Raw genomic sequence first — 22,859 nt, forward strand, 5'->3', positions numbered from 1 at the left:
GTAAGATTTACAGAAGCCAGAAAAGTGGGATTAAACTCAAAAATGAGTACTGGAAATGAGTATGACTAATCCTTTATTGTCAGGGAGAATTTACTGATAATCTGGAAGAAAACGTCTACCTCAATTCAAGATTATAAATTTTGGACTATAATCTTTGTCTTCAGGCATGCAAATGGATAAACTCACTGTGAAAAAAGTTTTAAAAAAAGATTCTTTGATTGCTTTCTATGCAGCAATTCAGCACTAAGAGAAATCATCATTTCTGTGGGAAAAAACCTGGCTGAAAGCTGCCTTCCTCTGATATTTGCAGTAGGTAGCTACATGCAGGTATTTCCACCCAGAACTCTGTCTTGGTATATTCAAGGTTTAAAGATTTAGGTCTCTTTCACAAACTTTCAGTTTAATTTATTTGAGCATCATTCAGAACAGGAACTGGGACTAATTACTCTATTTTTTTTTTTTTTTTTTTTTTTACTGCAAGGTAATAAATTATTTTCTTACAATGAATATGATTTTTTTTGATTGCTTGTTTGTTTCTTTCCGAAAAAAAGAATCACAGAATCACTAGGTTAGAAGAGACCTTCCAGATCACAGAGTCCAACTCAGCCCTGACACCTCAATTAAACCATGGCACCAAGTGTCATATCCAGTTTTTTTTTAAACACATCCAAGGATGGTGACTCTACCACCTCCCTAGGCAGACTATTCCAGTACTTGATCACCCTTTCTGTAACAAACTTTTTCCTAATATCCAACCTATATTTTCCTTGGCACAGCTTAAGAAAACATACTGAAGCTTGTGTTCATGGCTTGGGAAACAGTCACCAGAAAACCTAAAGGACCCTGATTAAAGAAAGGTGATGGGAGAGGGGTGTTAGTCAGGCGACTTCATCAAGCTCTCTCTGTTCAAATACTTGACAGTAGAACTTTGTATCCCCAAAGAAAGCTGACCATTTCAAGAATGATGAGAACTACTCTTGTACTTTGATTTTTACAGCAGAACAGAGGTACCCAAATCCACTTGTGGATCATGGTCTTTGCCATTCATTCTGACTCCCAGCATCTAAACTCAAAACAAAGTATAGATTAATTTATAAAATTATTGGCAACCTCTGTTTTTACAAACTGAGAAAGAAATTAAGCAGTAATAGATTGGTTTCTCTTTGTTATTTTTTACGTGTCATTATAAATGACATAACATATATGCTCTTTTAGTAGAAAAAAATCTAGAGAACCTTTAAAGAAATGTTTTATAAACTTTCTCAAATCAGGAGTGAATGCAGTAGCCATCCTTATCTAGGTAAACCTTTATACACTTAGTTTTTATTCACAAAACACAATTTGCTTTCAAACTATCTATGAACCACAGCAAAATGGAAATACTTTGTACGTTACACCCTGTCTTACTTCCTCCTGGAAAACTTTGGTTTTCCTTAGCTTTTAAGCCAGAGGGTGACACATGTTAATTCTAAAGGAAGATGTCAATCTGTTGCTCTTGAAGCCAGTAACTGTCTCAGAAAAACCTTAAACTGGATCTGAGCTCTGCACAGTGAAATTAAAGACCCTTCAGTTATTAGTTCCATCCCCTCTTATCAGTGCAATTGTCATCGCCAAGGTGGAGGTGGAGCACCTGCATGCCTCCTATTAGAACCAGGCTATGATTTTACTGTGCATTTATACCTACAGTCCTCTTGCAATTCCTCTGCAATTTTCTGAACTAAACCCCAACTGCACCTTTTTGTCAGGTTCGGTAACAGAAAGGCCCAGTCATGAGTCGCCCTATAAAACCCATGTAGTTTTGCAAAAACTCATTGAGTAAAAAAAATTTCCTACTCACGCTGCATTTTGCACATCATGGCAGTTTCCTGTGCTCAGAATTAAGGATATAATGTTTTTATGAAGAGATATTTTGTTTTCATAAACTTCAGTAAACACTAACTGCATAAATCCCTCGTAAGCAAATATAAAATAAGCTTATCTTCCAGCTCATAGAGAGGAGCTTAATATCCACTTCTTTTAGATAAGTAATTTTGGAACTGCACTGGGTAAACATTTCAAAAGCAATTAAAAAAGTAATCCTTGATATTCGATAAAGAACTCGAACATCCAGTGACCTGTGAGCATATCAAAATACTTTTTTAATTGAAGAGTATTATTTTGTGTAGAACTACATGCAACTTATCAGAAAAACAAGTAAAAGGTTATTAAACAGTGAGAGTGGGCATTTGCTTTACACTTGTTTTAAAGACTTCTTTATTTACATGACCATTTTTACCAGCGGCAGTGTAAACAACATAACTTTCTTTTGCAAACAAAAAATAACCCTGAAAATACATAGATGGGAATTGAAAGCTCAATATAAAATCAACACCCGGATTAATATGCCATTCCCATGGTAGCTGATCCTAATTTCTCAATAAAACCTGATAATAGCCAAGAAAACAATTACTGGTTTTATTTTACTGGGACTCCATAAAATCGAAACACAATATCTGAAAAGAAGGCAAAGCAATGCCAGAGCTTTAGGCAAGGATGAATACAAAATTTGTTGTATAGTCCTTAATTGTATCACAAATAACAAGAAGGGGACAAATACAGGAACAGAAAAAAATAGAAAAAATACAAATGCTTTTTTTCACTTGTTTACACTCTGAGATCATCCAGTGGGAGGAAGATTACTTTGTAAGATGCTCTGCAAACTGACACACTGCTGCTCAGCAAAGAAAGATAACGATGCAGAAACTTAAAGTGTAATTGGTAGAGATAGAATTACCTGATTTTTCTTGAGTAAATGAAATAGAAGTATCTCCAACATTTTAAGGCACATATTATTTAAAAACCACAAAGCACCTGACTAAAAAATATCTACATCTGAGTTGTTATATTTTGTTTACTGCAAACAAAAACATTTTTTATTATCATTCCTTTGTTTAGTGTCTGTTTTTAATCCCCTAGTTGCTGTTTTCCTTTTTTGCTTCCTTCCTAAATTAGCATGGCTCCTAATATGCATTAACCATTTCAAAGTAAAAAAGAAATCCAAACCAACCTCAAAACTACCACCACCACCAAAAACATTATGAAAAGCCAAACCCCTCCTGTTCTTTAGTAACTCTGTCTGGAAGAAAAGTTAGATGGATTTGAATGCACATTTTTTTATCAGGTTTGGGTGTTTCTGAATGGGATACTGTCTTTAACAGGATGTGTTACCTTTAAGCCTTGACAGTGGTGGGGCTGGAGGGATGGTCTCTGTAAGACAAAGACAGGGGCTGCCCTGTGCTAAGTCCAGCAGCTCCAGCTGGCTCTGATGGACTCATCACAAGGCACAGCTGAGCCCTTCAGCCAAGTGTGTGATGACTCTGGGAAATATATTTGAGAAAGAGGACCATGCTGAGGTGATGTGGGGTGGATGAGCAGGTAGGTAGGTAGGTAGGTAGGTAGGTAGGTAGGTAGGTAGGTAGGTAGGTAGGTAGGTTGGTTGGTAGGTAGGTAGGTAGGTGGGTGGATGGAGGGATGGAGGGATGGAGGGATGGATGGAGGGAGAGAGGGAGAGATGGATGGAGGGAGAGATGGATGGAGGGATGGATGGAGGGATGGATGGAATATTATTGTCAGGTGAGCAGGAGGTGCTTTATAGCAAAGCTCTGAGGGCCCACAGGCCGTGTAGGACACATGCTAGAATGGGCACATTCCTGAAGGGAGTTTGATGTGTGGAGCAGCAGAAATGAGTATGAAGAAAAGTGAATTGGGAGAAAAGTACAAAAAACAGAAGTGGCAGGAAGCGAAATGTCACCAGCTTCCTGTGCTTCACTGAAGAGACTGAATGCAACCTGCAGTAGTGAAAAGGTATGTAGAGATTAGGAAATGGGGAGAAGTAGTGTTTTCCATAATTGCTTAAATGTTTGGCTTAGTTTCTGAATCTTTCAATCTGTATTTAATTTTTTTTGTTTAATTAGCAATAAATTCCCTAAGTTGAGTCAGTTTGGCCCTGTGACAGTGACTAGTGAGTGGCTTCCCATTATTGTTTTGATCCCTGAGTTTTTTTTCTCTACTGATATTTTTGTTTTTTTCCCCATCTTGTAGTAGGTAGGAGCAACTGGTTGGGTGTTTGGCTGACCATCAGGGCCAAAAGCAATGCACAAGAAAACCACAGAGGGTTTATTTTTAGGCTTTTGAGGATTGCTCAATTGTGGAATAATTTCTGACCATTCTAAGTGAACACAAAAAATTCAAATAAATTCTGTCAGATATGAGACTTTGAGAGGACGGGAACTTCAAATACTATATAATTATAGAAGTTGGAAGATGGAAAACACTTTAAATATCAGGTTTGTCGCTGCAAACATAATGCAGATAGTTAAGCTTGATCAGTTGTGAGATAAATAAAAGAATCACAAGGCAGTCATATAAATCCTCAAAAAGTGTTGGTGTTGGAGAAAAGGAGATACATTGAAAATTAAATTGCGCACAGAAATTTCTTCCAGTGGACAAATAACAAAATATAGGGAGTGAGCAAGAAATCAAGTAAAGGTGACAGGAAACCTGCATCGATGAGCAGGGAGCTTTTATCAAATATCAAAGAGCATAAAGATATTTTATGGGATGTGGGAAAAGAGACAAGTAACTTGGGAGGACTATAGGAAAATTTTCAGGAATGCAAGAGGAAGGCCAAAGGCCACTTGGAATTGAATCTGTCAAGGACAACCAAGATGGGCTTCTATAAGAAAATCAGCAGCAAAAGGAAGATTGGTGAAAATGTGAGGCTGCTGCTGAACAAAATGGGTGATGGAAGACACAGAGAAGGTGGAAATACTGAATGTCTGCTCTGCCTTTGACTTTACTGCTGAGACAAGCCCTCAGGAATCCTAAACCTTGGATTTAAGAGAGGAAGGCTGGGGAAAGAGAGACCTCCCCTTGGTCAGAGAACGTTGGGTCAGAGATCAGCTAGGCAGACTTAACACCCATAAATCCATGGGCCTTGAAGGATGTACCCACGGGTGCAGAAGAGCTGGCAGATGTTTCTAAGCCACTATCCATTATGTTTCAAAAACCATGGAGAACAGGAGAGGTGTCCAGTTACAAGAGAAAAACCAATGTTACTTCCACACTCAAAGGATAGGAAGGAAGACCTGAGAAACTACTGGTGAGTCAGCCTCAACTCCTTCCCTGGAAAAGTAATGGAACAGATCCTTTTGGAGGTCCAAAAGGTTCATCAGCAATAAAAGCAACTGTAGTATATAAAAAAGAGAAATGGAAAAATGAACCGATTTCCCCTTAACTGATAAAAGTAGTTACAGTACTGTGAGCAGGAGCTAGTCTTAAGAACAGAGATAGGATGAACCATCAGTAGATCATCAATATTAAAAATTGGAATGGAGAAGAAAAGAAATTTATCATCCCAGCTGCAACTAAGTTACTGTATTTCATACATTTGTACTTGATGCTCATGTGATCACATATGCCTGAAGGAAAAGTTATGCCTTTTATATTTTTCATATGGAATTAGCATTAAGTTCTTACAGTACTGGGTAGTACTTGACAAAATTACAGTGCTTCAAGGAGAAAAAAAATTCTGACAAGAAACCTGCCCTCTTCTTTGTAGATGAGACAGTCACATAATGTCAAAATATTTTGTGGCCTTTTTTGTTATTTTAATGAAGAAGTCCCACAGCCCTAGTGTTTGATGCAGAGGGCTTAATACATACTTTATATATCTAAATCATGTTTACACATGGTGGGGGGGGGGAAGCACAAACATGCTAGGTGTAAGTATTTTACCTCCTTTTCAGTCTCCACAAAGGAAAAGATACCATGAAAACAGTATTTTGTTTTTTTTTTTATAATTAAGCTAAAAATCAGGAGATAAGCATAGTGGGGAAGGTGATGTTCCTCTATAGATAAAAAATAAGACTTCTTCTTGGGCAGCTTTTAAAGAGACTTTACATTCAGTTCATCTATGAGAGTAACAAGATCCAAGAACCTAAAATGACAGATGAAACCAACTTCAATGAAAGTACATGGTTATACAGCAGGATTAGTGCAAGGCTTGATTCAGGAAGAGCATTACATTGACTTCCATTAGAAATAAAAGCATTAGGCAGCTATTTTCTGTAAGGTTTTTAGAAATAAAAGGATCCTAAGGAGAGAACTGAGAGCAGCCTTTGTGTTTTGTGTTCAAAAAGGAAGACCAAAACCATGTTTACTTCTGCTAGTGAACGTCAATATTTTCTTCTGATTAACAAAGGATTTTGCTGTTTATCAATAAATTGAAAATTTTACCTGTTTTTCTAGTTAAATGGCAAAAATAATAAATATTTTTTCCACTCAAATATTTAGTTTCCTTCTTTTGTAGGAGAAATTTCTCATAAACCATAAGAAATGTAGATTATATTATTGTCTTAGAGAAGAAGCTAAGTGACCAACTTAGTTTTCATCGCAAGAACAAAAGAAATTGTTGGCTACATGGACAATACAGTCCATTCTCTCACACCTGCCCAGCCCAGCTTCCTCCCTCCTTTTCAAAGAAAGAAATCAGTTTATGAATGGTTAAACAAAGCACATAATTTTTTGCTTAAGATAAAGGAAGCAACTCTTTTGTTTCTTTTTAGAAATAAAAGTTAGCCAAAAATGTGTTTGGCAGAAAGCTCTGCCCCAATGGCAAAATCTGTGCTGTGTGATCTTCCAGAGTATGGGAAAATTCATAGCTTTTTCGGCCTAGTATGTTTTAAAGACATGATATAGGTGCTCTCTTTTCAGTATGATGTATACAACAGGGAAACAATGAACTTGAGATACATGAAAGCTAATAGGTTGTGTTATTGAGGAATGAGCAGCTCAGGACATATAAGTCAAAGGTGATTGCACACTAATATAGCCATTGCACCCTTTCCTCTCCCTTAACTCAGACCAACTAGGAAGGTTTGGTAATAGGAATGTAAAAAAATATTACATATGCTCCATGTGGCTTATGTGAAGTGATTTTGTTCAAGAAGAAATATTAACAGAGAAGCAAAAATCACACCCTTGAAATAAAGATAAATGCTTCTGAGTGATGAAGACAGTATGGTATAAGGTATTCAGAGAAAAAATTACTGATTTTAAAGCAGTTTGAGATAGGTTGCAAGACTGCATTCTTCAGGCTGCTCATGGAAGCTGTGCAGGCTCAATCCTTGCAGCTTTTCAGGACCCAGCTCAACAGAGACCTCAACAGTGTGGTCTGATCTCACAGCTGGTTCTGCTCTGTGTAGGGATGAACTGGAGACCTCCTGGCATCCCTAAAAGCCTCAATGGCCATACTACACAGTCTGCCTGCAGTTTGTTTTGTCACTCTTCCTAACCTATGGAAATGAGGGTCATTACTACTCCTTGTCATGAAATATCCTACCGTGTAGGCCATAATAATGAAAGTGCTGTAGAAGTTAAAAGGAATGCTAAGGGAATATTAAATGTAAATAAAATACATGCAATTTTTTTTTTAATAGAAAAGTATGTACTTTTTTTCCAACTTCCTATGGATATTTGTACAATGAATATTTGTGGAAAATTGAAAATTTTGCATTCACACGTGTGAATGGAAAAATTGCTCTTCTGAGCAAAGAATACTTAATCCTGTTCTTGTTGCTGTGTCTTAATCACTAATATGTTTCCACTAGGTGAGAAACAATATCATAAGGCTTGTCTCCCAAGGACTACTTGTTCCCATTACACAACTCAAACCTCTCTACATGCTGAAAGATATATCAATGAAAATATCTTTTCCAGGGAAATCTTATTTGTTTGCAGATATTTCCGGAGCACAAAGAGTTTCTAAATTTATCAGATTAATTACTCATTAGATTATTAAATCATCATGTTTAAATATTTTTTATTATTACTATCATTATTATCACCATCACCAACAATATCATTACTATTTCCATTGTTCCTATGCCCTAGTTTTCACTGCTGAGTGTCAGGTCCAAATAATTTGTGATGAACTGATTAATGAGATAATTAAATTTTCTTTCCTGAACAAAAATCTTTCTATTCCCTAAAAATAGTTACTTTCATCAAGTCATGTTAGAAGCACTGAAACTGCTGATAATATACTGTCAAAGAAGACAAAGAAAAGGATGATTTGCTTGAAGATCCTTCCTTACTGAGTAGTACAAGATATTCAGTAATCTTCTGTATGATGGATTCTGGAAGGAAAATATAATTTTAGGGAAAATAGAAAACCAGACAGTTTCAAGGTGATTGCCAGAGAATACTAACAGTTTATCCTGTTTCAAAAGTCACAAGAAAACAACAAGAAAACACCCTTGCATGAACCACACCTCCCCACAATCCCTCAGATTTTTTGGAAGTTTGGCTGTAATATTTTTCACTCATTTTTCTTCAATTACATAGAGTCATACTAGCATGTCTGTGTCAGGAAAAAAGCAAAAATTTTAGATTGGTTGGAAATATTTCAGTAACCTTCCAGTATTGATTAGACAGGATACAGAGCTTAATATAGATTTATTAAGGTCAAAATGTCTTTTTTTTTATATAGGGAAAAGAGCAGAATGTAGATGAACAGCATAGTAATTTTTTAGTGACAGACATGGGTAACTTGTGCTAGGCAAAGCAGACAGTCTTTATTCTTCATCTTTTTTAATTTTTTTAATTGGCTTGATCTTTTATATGAAACACACATGTCCTCTTTGCTGAAATTAAACTAATTTAGCTATCTCCAGCCAGGTAATCATACGCTTGGTCAGGTCATTCCCTGCACTCACTCAGCACAATTTGTCCTCTCTTCTTGTTGAGATAATTTCCAACTAATTTCACCTTGAGAGGACTCTTCAGGGCACGCGTGTGTGCACAGGTCTGTGTGCTGCATGCCAGAAACAGGAATCAGACCACGTGTGTCTGTCTGTCTGTCTGTCTGTCTGTCCATTTCTGGTACCAGCAACTGCAGAGGCCCATGAACCTGCATGATGAGCTGGGCAGTTTGCAGCAGCATGTGACTGGTGAAAATGAAGCTGGACTAGCTGGCAAGTAGAATAAAAGGCTTGGGAACCATATAGTGGAATGATCATGAGTCTGGGCTTACCCTGAAGAGGCGAAAGGATCTGCAAGTTGGCTACTGGAGAGGGCAGGAGGTCAGCTAATGGGAAGGCCATGGGGATAAAGTCATCTACCAGTATACAGGTCTGGTCCCGCTCCTGGCAAGACTCTTTAGTAAATGTGAGTCCCTGTGTGTGAGGAGGCAAGAGGATTTAGGTCCAGACTGGATGACTGTAGTGATCTATAACGTGTGCTGCTGTGTGCCCTTGTAGGTGCACCTTGCTCTGTGTGTGCACACCTGAATTTGTAGCAACAGCAGAAGGGCTTTGGGCTTCAGTGACTGCCATGTCCAGATGCCAGAAACTTGGGAGACCCAGGGGTCAGCTACTGGTCACAGCAACAGGAGACTAAGTCATTTTTCTGATTATAGTAAGGCCTGAGGGTGTTTTGGAGTCAGAAGCAGAAAAAGGAAGGGAATGGACACTTCCAACCTTCATTAATAAGGTACCTTTTCTTCTACTGTCTGTGACAGAATGGTTGGGGCTTGACTACTTCAATCCACCTCAGAGAGGATGGTGAGATCACATCAAAGCATGGTGAGAATGATAAAGGTAGAATTCTTTATCCCCATGTTGGCTCTTTCATGACATGAGAACAGCAATTTTATTGTCTTAGTTGAGAAGCTATAATTACCTAATAGTTATATTTTAAAAGCACCTGCAGGCCCTGCTCTAGGATTGGAGACTGGCTGTGAAAGGCATTGCCTTTGGAGAGAGATAGATTTGCTTCCTGCCTAAAGAAACTGTGGTCAATGGACAGGCTGGCAGCTGTAGAAAGCTATTACTGGTCCCAAAACTACTTAACCCATTTTCAAACCATTCCTCCTTTAAGCACACAGACAAAAGGAGCTTCTGTCCTATGTGTTCTTGAAGCCCAGAGAGCCAACCATGCTATGGCTGCATCAAAAGTAACATGGCCAGCAGGCTGAGGGAGATCATGCTGACTCTATTCCACGGTGGTGAGACCCCACCTGAAGTACTGCACCCAGATGAGGACCAATAACATTATTAGAGGGATGAAATACCCCTTCTATGAGGGAAAGCTAAGAGAATTTGGTTTGTTCAGCCTGGAACAAAAGAAGGCTCGGGGTCACCTAATTGCAGCCTTCACATGCAGTATGTGAAGGGAGCCTGCAAGAAAGATGAAGAGGGACCTTTTAGAAGAGCATGTAGTGACAGGACAAGGGGTTAAAGCTAAAAGAAGGTTTTTATTTGGTGTAGATTAGCTGTTGGGGGAAGTTTTTTGCTGTGAGAGTCATGGTACAGGTTGTCCGGAGAAGCTGTGGATGCCCTGCCTCTGGCCGTGCTCAAGGTTGGATGGAGCCTGAGAAACCTGCTCTAGTGAAGTGTTTTTGTGTTTATATCTAACAGGTTTGTTTCTTTATTGGTTGTGCTATGCAAGGATGTGACAAAGGAGGACCTGATTATCATTCATATTATTCTAGCTCATTTTCATTTAAGGGTCTTAACATTTCATAATATGGTTCATGATTTACAATATGATAAATATATATTGTTTTACAAAGTCAGTAAACATATTTGATGATGAAAGTTTTTTTTGCCATTACATTTTTCACATTTGCACACTAATGTGCTACCAGTTACTGTAAAAATAACACTTAAAATGAAATACTATAGTCATTTTATCATTGCTAGCTAGAGATGTTAGGAAAAGACCAAAAGATCAGGGGAGCAAAAAGGCTTAGTGGTGAACAGTGTGAGCTAACAGTGTGATGCACAGCTAAGTGGGAGCCTGTGTTGAATCTGAAAAGTACTCTGAATTGAAGGCCACAGGATCAGGGAAGTGACATATACTTATGCAGGTGAGCTGGCAGAGCTTGCATCATGTGAAAACACCTTCCTGAGATAGCTAAGAAATACCATTAACAATCCCACAGCTGCAGGGCTGTGAAAAGGTGAGGTACAATAAGCACTGATGGGAAACCTCAGGAAAAGTCATTCTACAATGAGAAGTTAGATGACCCATTTAGTTGACAGTGGTTTAGCCAGCTCTCTTAAATAAATGGAACAGAAACAACAATAATTTTTCATTGTTCTGCCTCCTTGTCTCTCCTATGAACCTGAATGCATTAGAGCTCTCTGACTCTTTTCTGCACTACATTAGGACATGAAGTTTGATTATTCATGCATGAAATTATTATTTTTTGTTTTAACTGATGGAATATCCGTTTCTGTATCAATGCTGTGATTAAAACAGCTCTTCACTGCATAATTAACACCTAAATGTATACAGGTATGACTATATCAAAGAGAGCTAAGTGGCAATGATGCCATCTACACCAGCTGTCTGAACTTTATAGGAATTTTCTCCTTCTGTTCCTTTTAGAATTATTCCTGTTCATGCAAATCACATAATTCTGTGAAGAAGCATCATCTTTAAGAAAAAAAAATTGGAATATGTTTGTTAGAAGCATAGGAAAGATTTCTTTTGCACTAGGAATAAAACCTTTTTCACACCCAGCTAATGGCAGGAGACCATAAGTATTGTATTTCCCTCTGAGGGAACATTTTGTATCCCATTTAAGTCTTCTGCATTGTTTTCTCATACTTTTTTTATCACTATGCACAGAACAAGACTTTTTTTTGAAATGTGGAAGTTTCATGAATGTGAAAATGAATCTTTATTCAGTTGCAAATCTACTATTGAGATTTGCTAGAATTGACAGGTACCCTGCTACAGTTTTCTTTCAATCTCAAAACCATGTCCATTAACACCACAGGAACAATTTATCTTTGCCTTGAAAATACATTGCAGAAATATTTTAAAGAGGAAAATAATTATAATCTGTTGTGGTAGAGAAGAGCAAGGACATTTATAATATAGCTACATCAGTAATAAAAAGATGAAAACATTCTCTAATAGCTCAGTATTTTTGTTGTACAAACCAGATGTGACTAGACCATATTCTCTCAAAGCTAATCCTTTCTTCCTAGATATGTAATGCTAATTTGGTTTTGATTATAAAAGAAGTGGCCAGTTACCAAGAAAAATAACTCAAGAGAATAAACTAGGGGAAAGCTATTTGCTATTAATTTTCTCCTATTAGGAGTGTGCCTCTTTCTAAGAAATACAAACATGAATTTACATCATATCATTCTGGATAATTTATTTTTTTCCTGAAAGGGCTTTGTAATGTAGGTCTAAGACCCTACACAGCTTTCGGGGGTTGGAGGGAGTCTCATCAACATATCTGATCCATACCTGTTTGGTGGTGGTTTTTTCACAAACATAACTACATGAATTAAATCCTTGTTCAATGAGATTTAGTAGAGAATTAACTTGCTTTTGATTTCAGTGAAGGAAAAATTCATTAAAAACTAGTATTATGTAAAACAGGAAGTTAACTAGTCAATTTGATTATAGGAACAAAATGAGAATCAAGTCAGAATCCAAAAGATTTCATGAATAGTTGTCCGTTACTAAAAAAAAAAAAAATTAGTTTGCTTCCTAGTTTCCTACTCTTACCACTTCCCTCTGTTATAAAAATGGAAATTTTTAATGTTACTATTATAAGACTCCAGGCTGCAAAAGATTTTATGTTTATTTTAATTTTGAGTTTTTACCTCAATTATTTCAGGCATTTAGCTTACTGTAGAGTTTCACTAACGGTTGACAAAGCTGAGAAGACATTAGCTTGTTACATGGATGGAGGAATGAATGTCCAGCTGTTCTTAAAATGGCTTTTACATCATAGAAAACACACAGTGAATGACAACCTTTGGTACCACATCTGAAAAAGGATGTAAAGAAAATGAGACCCATTCCAACCTTGGTTTGCCAGTGTACATTTCAACGCTTGTTGGTATATTGACATAGATGGAATTATTTCACTCATGATGTAGATGAAACTTAATTTTTGTTCATACAAACAACCAACAAGTAAAACAGAATTTGCAGGCTAACACTGAGTTAAAAATTTATTGGATATGTGAGCAGAAAAGAATGCTTTCATTTAAAATATATTCTTGGAACAAAGCCTCAGACAATTCACTTGCTCCACACAGTGATTTGGAAAGACCAAAAACAGTACTTACAGTGCCATGAGCCAAAGCCAGGACCATGACAGTAAATACTTCCTTTGAGTAATACCTACAAAATAGAGCACTTGTTGACAAGCTCCAAACAAAAATAATAGTTTATTGTTGCAGTGATCTAAGTGACAGTATTTTAAAGATATTATCCTGAATATTTTCACTTGGAAAATAAGAAGTATATCAGCTAACTCTATAGGAATATTTCAGCATATCTCTGAGGGATTTTTGAATGAGACAGACTGTGAAAAGGGAAAATTTTGAAATTTTATTGCTGTAAGAGAAAAATGGTTTTTATTACTTAAATTCTTTTTTTGACTGAAAAGAAATCCCTAGAACAAGTTTAACTATTCAGTGTTTAACAGAGCAGTAGCTGGGACAGCTATGAGAATTTTGGATGAATTTTGGTAGAGATTATTAAGCAGTCTGATTAAGCGGGACATCTTAACATCATGTAGATATCAGTCTGTAATTTTTTTAGCCAAGCAAAAAGGAGGACTTTTGAAAATAAAATATTTTTAAGTGTAAAGAACTATAAGAAGAATGAGAAAACACATTATTCAACAAGCATATTTTTGTTTCCTTAGTAGAAAATTCCTGAGTTATCTACTGTAAAAAGTGCTTTCTTTCTTGGACCTGTACTTACTTTTTTCCTTCCATTACCAGACGTCTCTGAATGACTCAAGGAAAATGACAGACCTACAAGACTGGATCACTAGAAAAGTTTGTAATTAAGCTACAATGAAGCCAAACACTGATATTATGAGAAAGTGGGAGGATTAAAACTAAGTCCTAGGTTTAAAGCTGTTCTGAGATTTTCCTGAAAAACTGTGACACCTGCTGAGATCTGAAGGCTTGGTTCAATAAGAAGCAAATGGTGCAGAAGAAATTTCTTTTAATGTTCGATTTGTTGAGACATTTTACTAATTTTGCTATCATGCTCCCAAAGTCCTGAATCAGTTCAGAAATGCCCAGTTGGACTATCTGCACTGAAGTGCCTCAGATTTGTCGGCTGTTTATTAATGAGGGATACCAAGTACTTAAGGGGCCTATAGCAGGATGGCAATAGACATCTTACTGTTTGAAAGAAAACAGCGTGAATCCTTTCCATAACATTGATGCAAAGTTCTAAGTGGCATCTGAGTTGACAAACAATGTGATGGTGTCCGGGTGACAGAGAAGGGAGCAGAGACTTACACATTGGGGGTGTGACCAAGTTGCTTAATCTATACCACCCACATCATCGCTGTGGTTTGTCCATGTATTTCACTGTTTTCAGGCTGGGAAAACTGCAGGACCTCTCCCTATTTTACTGCCTTTGTTTCCCAAATGCCATGTGGTGTTTGGCATGGGAATCATTGCAAAGTGCCGCTTAGCCTTCGTCTGGAGACACGTTTGTAGTCATGTCAGTTGGGAGCAGCAGAACTCAATGACTTTTTGGATCAAGTTTTGAAAAGAACCATCATCAAAAGATATTTCCATTTGGAAAGCAGAAAAGCTTTCCACCTGGAAAGCAGAAAGCAAGTACAGTGTTTATGTCCAGTTCAAGCAAGGCTGGAGATACCAAATCATCTCATAAGAGAATTATTAATTTCAAATCACAATAATTTCTGAATATGTAAGCCAAGTTCAGGTAGCCCATAATCTGTTTGGGTATTAGATAAGGAAATACAAAAATCTTTTTCTTGTCCTTGTTCTTCACATATTCATGGCTTCAGGATCTCAAAGAGAATCAGTCACTAGCACTAGCTGTAGCAGACTCAATGAAATCACAGGAGGAAAAGAAAATTTAAGTCTAGACAGATAAGAGCAGGCTGATTATGCCAAACTATTTTATGGTACTGGTAAAGGCAGGAATACAAAGGTTGTGGAAAACACACTGAGAAGATAACTTATTTAGGGAAAATGCTTAAAATGATCCAGTCATTACAAAATGAGGCTACAGTCATAGCTGCTTTTATAAAATGAAAGGAAATACTCCTATAAGGGAAGGTACTAAGGCATTTGTAATACCTTAAAAATCCGTGTCACTATTTGTTGTGCATATTATCTATGAAATAAATACATACATGTATTGTTAAGATACTGCTGCTTTTTCTATAATGTTCTCACAGTAGTTTTCATATCAGGTTAGAATGAATATTAATGGACATTTACTCAATTGGCTATAAATCTATGTAACAGGTTATTAATGGATATAACTTCTATAAAAACACTCTTAAAAGACAACAATGGGGGAAAATACTATGTAGGATAGATTATCTCTCTTTTTCCACAGACATCTCCTCTTTAAAATGCCTATTTTGTTCCTCCCAATTTGCATAGCTATTATTGCACTAATTGAAAACTGAGATCAGGAGTTTATGATATTATTGGACTTCTTTAAACCTGCATACAGTCATGTTTCTTTATTTCAGTAGGCCAATTGACATGAACATACATAATCATGGAGGAATACAGCACTGTCCTTGAAAGTGTTGATAAGACAAATATTTTGCTCTTTATTTCTGAATACCAGAACACAAAATGGTTATAATTTGAAAGCTAGTAACTGAATCTCTCTTTGCCAAGCAGTGGAAAAATTAAATTGAATGGGGAGTCAAGCAAGATCACAGACTTTTTTTTTTTTTTAATATGCAAGTCATTTTCTCCTAAGGATTGAATCAACAGAAATATCCAAACATTTATTGTTTAATTACTTCCCGTTTAGGGGTAAATACACAGAGCTGTTTCAAAGTGATTTATCCCTCTCTTAAACTGCATACAATCCTCTGTTAAGTATGTTGATTTCCATTTTTATTTGCATGAAAGAAAAACAATTATTTGACATAATTACTGGTGTGCTGTTGACAATTTGTCATTTGATTCATCCAGCATTGATATTTTCAAGGGCAATTGTTGTGATATTCTTACCATCTCTGTAAACAGAAAAGGGTGATTTTTTTTTCTTTCCCTGCACTGTTTTCCTACTTTCCTTTTCCTTTCCCTTTTCTATATGATGAATATTTCAGAGTTCTGTGCAAGGTGTTGATCTGTGCATTTATTTACTTTCTTCTTCATTCATCTTAGTAGTACTGCAGAAATATTACCCACTCCAAACCAAAAGAGAAAAAAAAAAAAAGAATCGGAAGGAAGGAACTGACTGTAAAACAAGCAATATTCAAATTCAGTTTAACAGTGGCAATTTTAATTGGTTTGAAAAGTTGAAACATTTCCAAGCTTTTATGCATAAAAGCTCAGATGGAAATGAAAGATCTGCAATTCAAGCTACTGAATCATCTGCTATGGTATAGTTTAGACTGCAAAAAAGAAGCATCCACTCTTATTGCCTGAATTCACTTTAAGTATGTGAATTAAAATGTTTCCACAGCCTAAATGGTAAATAGCATGTTTTCAATGTGCTTGTATGTCCTTTTTCTTAAGGAGTCTCCTTAGGGCACGCTACCACTAACTTTAATGATTCACAAGTTTTGTCTGAATCGGTCGCTCAGCTCTTGAGGAAATAATACTGTGTACATTGTACCTTAATGCACATTATTACTAAGAAAATAAACACTTCAAAGGAGAGTTTAAATATCTCCTTTTTCTTGCCACAATGTTGTTTTTAGTATAGGCAATTAAATTTTCTCAAGGCTAGCTATAGTCTAGGTGATATTATCAACAACTGTTTCAGCTTTTAAATTTTTAATAAAATACAGCTCCTGATCCTGAGTGGTGTTGGATACCCTCAAGTTCTATTTCATTAAATGGGAATAAAGAGCTTGAAGTACCTTATAGATGTTTGGAATATTCATTCAGGCCTGCTATAAGTTAAAATTCATTCAGAATTTAATGTTGGAGTCTACCAGCACATGTCATTCTCCCCAAGTACAAACTTTATCAGCAAAACAGTCAGGGCTATAATGAGTAGTACCATAATGGTTTTCAGGCACTATACAGTACCATTAAGCATAGTACAAGGACACATATTTAAGAAAGAATCTATGAAAGCAAGTTAGACATGTCCTGATTTTTCCTTCTTTGTAAGTCATTACTCTGCAATTTAGGTCTTCCTGCATGAAGTATTAGATATGGTTACTGCTGTATTAAAGATTACATGCACATATCATTAAAAGGAACTATTTTTGCACCACTGTGTGATGCAAGAAAAGTGAAAAAATCTATCATTCCTTCTGAAATAAACCCCACCTCTAGCTTTCTAATTAACATGAGCTAAAAGAACTATTTGTCAAATGATGTAAAAGGTCAATTTATTTCCTCAGTCTTTTCAAGTATAAATTTGAACTCCACCCACATGAAGTTTAACCGAGTCAAATTATTGAACTGTGAGTCTCTATGCATGTAAGCAAAAAGTTTCCTGTTAACCAACCCTGAATTTATGAACTAAATTTGAGTGATTTTTTTCTTATTAGTATTTCTTGCAAAAAGTTAAAAGCATCACTTAAGGAGAAACTGTTTAGGAATCTCATGAGGTTTATCTGACACACTTCTACTGCTCTGTAAGGATGTTGCAGCTTTTTCTGAATTAAATGTGTCTCATAAATCCATCCTTTTCCTCAGACATAATGCATTTTCCTCAGCCTACTTGGCTGTGACAGAGCAGACCAGGGAAGCATGGTTTGCATTTGTATGTCTTCCTCCAGACAGCCATTGTCTGTGTATAATATCCTAAATATGAGTCTCATAAACTGGACATCTGAAAAGCCTAGTGTTTAGGATTTCACCTAATTTAGTGTGATTTGCCTTCTTCTGATGTCACTCACCTTTTCAATACTTTTTGTTAGTACTTTTGAAGAGGAAGTACTTACACTTCTAATAAATGTGATGGCACCAAATGATACAGCTCTCAGAAAAAGAACATCTAAGGAGACCTACAAAATTTTCTTAACTAGCTTATTCTTTTGACTTGACTTGAAAATCCAAAATATAACTGGCTGAATATACATTTATTATCATTTTATGGAAAGAATAATTTTTTAAAAATTATTTTCATTCCATATTAAGATGAGACTGAGGCCACTTCAGAGTGAGAAACATGCCCAGTACTGCTGGTTAGAATATACAGATGGGGTATAAGAAATCCCTTTCTGTCTTTTCTATAAAAATGAACAACAAGAAGAGTCTTGACTCTTAGTCTTACTCGCTGCGCTGTTCAGACTTTTTAAGAAATAGAAGCAGGGAAGGAAGAAGTTTTCCGTGTTATGCTCAGAAATTTCATTCTGTACAATGGAAAGAGTTACATTTCTTTAAAATACTCTGTTCTTAACAAGAGCCTATTGCTAAATTAAAAGTGGCATGTTGAAAAATTGCACACCAGAGCTATACTATCTCAATATATTTTGTATAGCTCACGCCAAAACTAAGGAAACATCATGTGGAAATATACATTTGTTGGTTCTGCTTCCCCCCCCCCCCCCCACCACCACTTCGGAATTCAAAAATTGTCTTTGTCTTCAGGGGAAAATAAACAAAAAACTCCACAACAATAAAAAAAAAGCAAAACAAACAAAACAAGGTCTCCTCTAAAGCAATTATTTTCACTCTACTCTTGTCTTACTCTGTAAATTTAAAGCATAGTACTTCATGTGACATATACTAACAAGAATACTTGGAGACAACTGATGAAAGCTTATATGGCATCTGAAAAGAAAACTCTGTGAGTATCCCCTCAAATACTAACAACCAGTGCAGGTTCTCCTCCTTTACAAAAAAAACATTCTTTTTCAGCATGCAGTCTTCTGTGAACAGTCTTCTGATGTTAAGTAACTCCTATATACCAGAGTAATGGGCATTTTTCGCAGTTTTGAAATCTTCTGGCTTTGAATCTTTTCCCATCCTTATCATCTACACCCTTTTCATCTACTCCTGCTGTGAACTCATTGATATGTGGGACAGTAGCTGCTGCATGAAGGTCACAGACAGAAAGCACACTCAGATAGACAGCGCGTTGCTGAATTCTGGATGCAACTTTGCTCTAATACACTTATTATCATAACAAATGTCATACAAATAACAAAGAAACCACAGTTTACAAAGGACAACATTTTTAGGACTGGGAAAAGTAGGCAAATGGTGACTCTTAAAGGAAGAAGTGGCCATTCCTGTCATTCTGCTGGAAGAGAGAACCAGAGATTTGGGAGAAAACTCAAGAGGAAGAGCCTAATCTTAGAGTATCACATGGAACACTTGAATTCTGTACATGAGTGATAGAGATGCATTTCTAATCAGGCCACTTCATATTGTGTACAAGCCTGGAAATACCTCATTGTTATTGCTACCACTTATTGCTCTATTCTGAGTGGCTTTTTTCTTATCTCTCTTCTATTTTTAGACTTTTTTGTGAATCTAAAAAATTTCATTATGCTACTAGAAAGTTTTTATACTAAATCTTCATTACTGATTTAGACAAAAGGATTGAGTGCACCCTTGGTAAATTTGCAGGTGACACCAAGCTGAGTGGTGCAGTTGACACACCTGAAGGACAGGATGCCATCCAGGGGGACCTAGATGAGCTTGAGAAGTGAGGCATGGGAATCTCATGAGGTTTAACATGACCAAGTGCAAGGTGATGAACCTGTGCTGGGGTAACCTCCAGTATCAATGCAGGCTGGGAGATGAACAGATTGGGAGCTGCCCTGCTGAGAAGGCCCTGGGGGCGCTGAGCCATAAATGCACAATTGCAGCCCAGAAAGCAACAGGACAGGAGGTCAAGGAAGGTGACACTGACCCTCTATGTCTCTCTGGTGAAACCCCATGTGAAGTGCTACACCCGGTACTTGGAATCTTAACACAGGAAATTTTATCACCATAAAAATACAAGTCAGCCACATTAAAAATATTGTTCAAGACCTTATATATATATAAACATAAAGAAATATTAGTTAGAACTGTTTTACAGAGTAAGAGCACTCATTAACTTGAATGGGGATCAATGATTCTGCAGAATTTTTGGAAACTAAGTTTTGTGCACTTACACATATTTTACCAGCTTGTATCTCACATCTGAACACATTGTACTAAAGATCTTTGTTCCCCTATACCAATCATAGAGTTCAGTTTCCAGGAGAATATTAGAAAGTTAATGTGGATTGAGCAACATGTTCTGTGACAGCAAAAAAAGAGAATGTTGCACATAATGGTGATAAAATTTTCACAAGGATATATCTTTGAAGAAATTATGTCTATAAATTTATAAATTTGTCATATATTATATATTAAGAAATGTTGTATATTAATAATTAATATAAGAACCACAAATCAGGATGTGTATTTATCATTCATGTCTGTCCTGGGTTACTGCACTTGAATCAGCCATGGTCAAAAAAAAAGAAAAGACACAAAGGAAAACAGTCCCATAAATATATTGAAAATTTATAGTCTTTAATTCTCTTTCTGCATACACCTCAAGATAATCTGCTTCTTCATCTCATGCCAGGTTTGATTTATGGCATTCAAAGCAAAAATGCAAGAAAAAAAGAGGCATGAATACTTGTTATCTCCTAGTAAATTATAGTCTTTTACAAATTGATATTTTATAGCCTGATGTTAAAGAATATAAATACAAAGCACACTATAAAAGCTTTGTCAGTTATCACCCAAAGGACTTACAAAGATTGTTCCTAACAACTGTCAGATCTTTAACTAACAGCCAAGTAAAATAATGCTGGAAGCCATGGGGAGACCTTCAAGTTACCAGGTAACAGGAAATTTTTGCAGATTTCTCTGCAATAACAAAGTGGCATGAGTGTCAGCACATATACATGCACATTTCCATATAAGATCATATCAAGAAGAATCTGGGAAATACCACTGAGTAGGATAGGGAGAAGAATCTCAAGGAAATTCTTTAATGTCCTGAATAAATTTATTTGTTGGTTGGTCTTTCTCAGTGAGTGTCAGGAAGATGTGAAAAGTATTTTCAGGGAGATATAAGCTGAACATTTTGACAACTTTTGTCAGGCTCATAGGTCTATTCTTAATGAAAAGCCAGAAGAGGACCCAGCAGACCAAAAGACACAAATAAGTGGTCAGATGGGGAAAGAAAAGACAGCAGTTTGTGGTGATAAGGACCTCTCTATATAACATTTCAGAGGAAAATTCTTCTAATATTTTTTCCCTGAAAATCTAGGTTTGCTAAAAGGATATAAGTGAGGCTTTTGACAAGGATAAAACTGCCATCAAGAAACATGTAGAATAAATCAGACAAGCAGATAATCTGGCTTTCAAATTTCAGTTTTCAGATTTCACATTCATAGCAATGCACACAAACAAATTTAAACTTGTTTTATTCTGTTTCAAGTAAATGCATGCCCGGTTGGTTAATTGGTTTGACTTTATTAAAACTGTCTAATTGAGTATGAAGCCACTCAGAGGAAAGGTCACATACAGCAGGTTGTTCAGGGTTTTAACCAGCAGAGTTTGAATATCTCCAAGCCTGGAGAATCCACATCTCTGGATAATTCATTTTCAACCATCTTCAGAAAAAGGTTTTTTTAATGTTTAAAGAGATGTTATTGTATGTCAGTTTGTGCCTGTTGCCTCTTGTTCTTTTCATTAGCATCACTGAGAAGAACATTCAATCTTCTTTATTCACCCCATAGAGATTTACACACAATGATGAGATCTCCTCTTGTTTTCTCCAGGCTGCACAGTTTCATTTTTCTCACCCTCTTCTTGTGTGACAAATGCTTCAGTCCCTTCATTATCTTTGTGGCCCTGTGCTGGACTTGCTATAGCAAGTCCATGTCTCTCCTGCAGTTGAGAGCCCATGGATGTACACAGCATCACAAATGTGCCTTACCAGAGCTGAGCAGATGGGAGGGACCACATCATCTAACCTGCTGGCTATGCTCTGCCTAAAGCAGGAATTCTTTCTAGATGAAGAATACTGAAAAGGTGCTGGTTGAGTAAATTTTCTCATAAATGCATTCAAAGTGAGGAAGAAGTGGAAAGCAGCCAAATGAATTCTCTTTTGAGCATCGAGATTCAGTCAGAGGATCTGCAGCCTAAAATACTATATGGTTTGCAGGTATTATGGATCATTTATGAAATAAAACTAAACAGAATACCAGTAATATATTTATCTGATTAACTGATTTTTTGATTTACTGTTTCTGCCAGAGAGATGAAGGTGGTAAGATTTATTGCTGTTACTGTAGGTCAAACAGGCTTTTGGAAGGTGCATCTTTTATGGGTTTCAGGAATTTCCTGGTTTTGCCTGTTTTTCACAAGTTATCATTAAGTATACCTGTATGTGAAAGGAAACACACTGTTTTGGAGGTATGCACACCATGAGATTTTTAATTCTTGGCAATGTTGCCATGCCCAGATCCCTGTCCCTACTCTTTCAAGATCTGTGATTGAACAGACTCTCTCACTTGCCTCAATTTTGGGGTGACCATGTAATGTACATAAATTGTGACTTTCAGGAAGCTTCCTAATTGTCACCTACATAAATTTATGTCATTGCAGGTGCCTAAGTTAGCTCTTAGATCTCTCCTGAGATGACTAATCCTTTGTACTGACAAGACTATTGTATTCCCTACACAAGTTTCCCACTGTGGGGTTAACGCAAAACATACTCCGTGATTACACACTCAGCAGTATTGGAGTCCAATCTTCACTGAAGTGATGACTGGAGTTAGTTTCTTTAATTTTCTAAAGTAATAGAGGAAAATTATTACCATGAGCTGTTACATTAGTCAGAAAAGTGGTTTTCAA

General features: G+C 36.6%; 1 protein-coding gene across 1 annotated transcript in view; it reads right to left on the reverse strand.

The window, feature by feature from the left end:
• NALF1 (NALCN channel auxiliary factor 1) overlaps positions 1-22,859 on the reverse strand; it is a 433,273-nt gene that overhangs the window by 120,485 nt on the left and 289,929 nt on the right. The window lies entirely within an intron of this gene.

This window comes from Haemorhous mexicanus, chromosome 2 (assembly GCF_027477595.1).
Source record: "Haemorhous mexicanus isolate bHaeMex1 chromosome 2, bHaeMex1.pri, whole genome shotgun sequence".
Classification (NCBI taxonomy): Eukaryota; Metazoa; Chordata; class Aves; order Passeriformes; family Fringillidae; genus Haemorhous; species Haemorhous mexicanus.